Below are 5,169 nucleotides of genomic sequence, written 5' to 3' on the forward strand. Positions count from 1 at the left end.
GTAACATGTAACACTTTACAATTAAAAAAGAAGGGATGGGCCACATGTTAAATAACCACTGTCTGGTTGCTAAAAGGTTCTGCTTTTATCTTATAATCTTCTGTCTCTGAGTTTGTTGTGAGTACAGTGCAAGCTTAAAACTGGATTTTAGGGTTAGATGAGGGAGGCCAGAAGGATTAATAGAGTACACACCCAGCCTACTGAGACCAATTTTAGAGTGAATGAAAGCATCGTCAAAATGCCCTGGGCCTGATTCACAAAGGTCAATTTACACATTTGTATAAGTTTAATAATTCTTTGCTATTCAAAAACTATTAATTAATAGTAAGTTCATGACTGCAGAGACTGCGGAAATGGTTTGCAGAACTCTGCACATAAGAAGATAGGACAGGCCTGTCTACTTTATGTGCAGAGTTTTTCACCCTGACTGTAGAGTCTAGAAAGTCATAAAGCTATGATTAAATCGTAGTTTGTGAATGCCAAAAAAAGTAAACGTGTAGGTCTACCTTTCCTAATCATATTTTATTCCTCTTCATAGTAAGGCAAACAGGAAATGCTGCAAAAGTGGGTAGGATTACCCCTGCAAACTATATCCTCATTCGGTAGGAAGGAGCCACAATTCAGCCCCCCACATCTCCATTAGGTGGTACCAGACATAGATGTAACACCTGTAGGCACTCTTTGGAGAACACTTTGCAGAAGATCAGAAGAAGACTGATACTGCTGTCTGTGACAAAAGAGGACCCAGGAAGAACTGGAACTGCTTCCACTTGTACCCAGGACAAAGAAGTGGTCTCCAAGTGTCAATTTGCTGACCTCATGAGTGGCTACAAGGATACAACAAGCTGCAAGAGGCCTTTTCCTGGAAGAACCCAGCTGACTGGTGGCAAATGGACCTGGACTGGACCTTGCTGTTGGCCTCTCCCTGATACCCTGTGAGACTTTATGTGCCTCCACTGCAGTCTAGAGAGACATAGAATGCACTCCAGTGGTTGACTGGGACTTAGCAGACCAAGGGCCTGATTTAGAGATCAGCTGACAAGTTGCTCTGTCACAAACATGACAGCTATGCCATCTGCAGTAATGCTAATGCCATCGGATATAATGTATTATTAATATCGTGGACAGGATATCCGTCAAGTTTGTTATGGAGTAACCTTCTGCCGAACTCTAAATCAGTACAAAAGGGGGTGGTGATGGACGGAGCATCTGAACCAATCAAACACTCACACCCAGTCAAAAGATCTGGGTTTGATCCATCACCGTTCTTTAACCCACTCTGCCACCCCAGTTCAGACATGGCTATATGCAAATCAGTCTGACCCTGTGCCTCATGGGAACAGTCCAGCCCAAACTGCCACGCCATGCCTTCCCTGGACCGGAAACAAGTTTCCGAGGACCGGTTTCTGGCATTCCAGCCGTCTTCAGCCCGGCTTGCTTGAATCCAGTGGCAAAGTGAGCAAGGGACTCACGTCTGAGCATACCCTGCCACACTTATGGCGGCCAAAGCGGTACAAAAGGGGGTGGTGATGGACGGAGCATCTGAACCAATCAAACACTCACACCCAGTCAAAAGATCTGGGTTTGATCCATCACCGTTCTTTAGCCCACTCTGCCACCCTAGTTCAGACATGGCTATATGCAAATCAGTCTGACCCTGTGCCTCATGGGAACAGTCCAGCCCGAACTGCCAAGCCATGCCTTCCCTGGACCGGAAACAAGCTTCCGAGGACCGGTTTCAGGCATTCCAGCCGTCTTCAGCCCGGCTTGCTTGAATCCAGTGGCAAAGTGAGCAAGGGACTCACTTCTGAGCATACCCTGCCACACTTATGGCGGCCAAAGCGGTACAAAAGAGGGTGGTGATGGACGGAGCAGCTGAACCAATCAAACACTCACACCCAGTCAAAAGATCTGGGTTTGATCCATCACCGTTCTTTAGCCCACTCTGCCACCCCAGTTCAGACATGGCTATATGCAAATCAGTCTGACCCTGTGCCTCATGGGAACAGTCCAGCCCGAACTGCCAAGCCATGCCTTCCCTGGACCGGAAACAAGCTTCCGAGGACCGGTTTCTGGCATTCCAGCCATCTTCAGCCCGGCTTGCTTGAATCCAGTGGCAAAGTGAGCAAGGGACTCACGTCTGAGCATACCCTGCCACACTTATGGCGGCCAAAGCGGTACAAAAGGGGGTGGTGATGGACGGAGCATCTGAACCAATCAAACACTCACACCCAGTCAAAAGATCTGGGTTTGATCCATCACCGTTCTTTAGCCCACTCTGCCACCCCAGTTCAGACATGGCTATATGCAAATCAGTCTGATCCTGTGCCTCATGGGAACAGTCCAGCCCGAACTGCCAAGCCATGCCTTCCCTGGACTGGAAACAAGCTTCCGAGGACCGGTTTCTGGCATTCCAGCCGTCTTCAGCCCGGCTTGCTTGAATCCAGTGGCAAAGTGAGCAAGGGACTCAAGTCTGAGCATACCCTGCCACACTTATGCGCGGCCAAAGCGGTACAAAAGGGGGTGGTGATGGACGGAGCATCTGAACCAATCAAACACTCACACCCAGTCAAAAGATCTGGGTTTGATCCATCACCGTTCTTTAGCCCACTCTGCCACCCCAGTTCAGACATGGCTATATGCAAATCAGTCTGACCCTGTGCCTCATGGGAACAGTCCAGCCCGAACTGCCAAGCCATGCCTGCCCTGGACCGGAAACAAGCTTCCGAGGACCGGTTTCTGGCATTCCAGCCGTCTTCAGCCCGGCTTGCTTGAATCCAGTGGCAAAGTGAGCAAGGGACTCAAGTCTGAGCATACCCTGCCACACTTATGCGCGGCCAAAGCGGTACAAAAGGGGGTGGTGATGGACGGAGCATCTGAACCAATCAAACACTCACACCCAGTCAAAAGATCTGGGTTTGATCCATCACCGTTCTTTAGCCCACTCTGCCACCCCAGTTCAGACATGGCTATATGCAAATCAGTCTGACCCTGTGCCTCATGGGAACAGTCCAGCCCGAACTGCCAAGCCATGCCTGCCCTGGACCGGAAACAAGCTTCCGAGGACCGGTTTCTGGCATTCCAACCGTCTTCAGCCCGGCTTGCTTGAATCCAGTGGCAAAGTGAGCAAGGGACTCACGTCTGAGCATACCCTGCCACACTTATGGCGGCCAAAGCGGTACAAAAGGGGGTGGTGATGGACGGAGCATCTGAACCAATCAAACACTCACACCCAGTCAAAAGATCTGGGTTTGATCCATCACCGTTCTTTAGCCCACTCTGCCACCCCAGTTCAGACATGGCTATATGCAAATCAGTCTGACCCTGTGCCTCATGGGAACAGTCCAGCCCGAACTGCCAAGCCATGCCTTCCCTGGACCGGAAACAATCTTCCGAGGACCGGTTTCTGGCATTCCAGCCGTCTTCAGCCCGGCTTGCTTGAATCCAGTGGCAAAGTGAGCAAGGGACTCACGTCTGAGCATACCCTGCCACACTTATGGCGGCCAAAGCGGTACAAAAGGGGGTGGTGATGGACGGAGCATCTGAACCAATCAAACACTCACACCCAGTCACAAGATCTGGGTTTGATCCATCACCGTTCTTTAGCCCACTCTGCCACCCCAGTTCAGACATGGCTATATGCAAATCAGTCTGACCCTGTGCTTCATGGGAACAGTCCAGCCCGAACTGCCAAGCCATGCCTTCCCTGGACCGGAAACAAGCTTCCGAGGACCGGTTTCTGGCATTCCAGCCGTCTTCAGTCCGGCTTGCTTGAATCCAGTGGCAAAGGGAGCAAGGGACTCACGTCTGAGCATACCCTGCCACACTTATGGCTGCCAAAGCGGTACAAAAGGGGGTGGTGATGGACGGAGCATCTGAACCAATCAAACACTCACACCCAGTCAAAAGATCTGGGTTTGATCCATCACCGTTCTTTAGCCCACTCTGCCACCCCAGTTCAGACATGGCTATATGCAAATCAGTCTGACCCTGTGCCTCATGGGAACAGTCCAGCCCGAACTGCCAAGCCATGCCTTCCCTGGACCGGAAACAAGCTTCCGAGGACCGGTTTCTGGCATTCCAGCCGTCTTCAGTCCGGCTTGCTTGAATCCAGTGGCAAAGTGAGCAAGGGACTCACGTCTGAGCATACCCTGCCACACTTATGGCGGCCAAAGCGGTACAAAAGGGGGTGGTGATGGACGGAGCATCTGAACCAATCAAACACTCACACCCAGTCAAAAGATCTGGGTTTGATCCATCACCATTCTTTAGCCCACTCTGCCACCCCAGTTCAGACATGGCTATATGCAAATCAGTCTGACCATGTGCCTCATGGGAACAGTCCAGCCCGAACTGCCAAGCCATGCCTTCCCTGGACCGGAAACAAGCTTCCGAGGACCGGTTTCTGGCATTCCAGCTGTCTTCAGCCCGGCTTGCTTGAATCCAGTGGCAAAGTGAGCAAGGGACTCACGTCTGAGCATACCCTGCCACACTTATGGCGGCCAAAGCTGTACAAAAGGGGGTGGTGATGGACGGAGCATCTGAACCAATCAAACACTCACACCCAGTCAAAAGATCTGGGTTTGATCCATCACCGTTCTTTAGCCCACTCTGCCACCCCAGTTCAGACATGGCTATATGCAAATCAGTCTGACCCTGTGCCTCATGGGAACAGTCCAGCCCGAACTGCCAAGCCATGCCTTCCCTGGACCGGAAACAAGCTTCCGAGGACCGGTTTCTGGCATTCCAGCCGTCTTCAGCCCGGCTTGCTTGAATCCCCTTTTGGAACTCTAAATCAGGACCTAAGTCAAAAGGTAAAAGCTTTGATGACCTAGATAAGCCAGGTTACTGTATCTGATCTGCACTTCGCAGTCAGCCTGAAATCACACCTACATCTTGGTATTCGTGCCTACTGGTTTTTGGCCCAATCTCTAGTTAAACTTAACAAATTCATATATTTGATTCCCTTATTGTGGTTTTGTAATTTTGCCATAATCTTGTTTATTCAATTTTGTTCCGGATTTTGATAGTTTTTCATTTTGACTTTAGGCCTGATTACAAGTTTGGCGGTCTAACCGCCATACTGCTGTGGTGGCGGTCCCAATGTTGTAATTTGGCAGCAATTAGGTAAGCATTAGCAGAAGCCATCCTGTATTTAGAGACTATATT

Source organism: Lissotriton helveticus, chromosome 7 (assembly GCF_964261635.1).
Source record: "Lissotriton helveticus chromosome 7, aLisHel1.1, whole genome shotgun sequence".
NCBI classification, from domain to species: domain Eukaryota; kingdom Metazoa; phylum Chordata; class Amphibia; order Caudata; family Salamandridae; genus Lissotriton; species Lissotriton helveticus.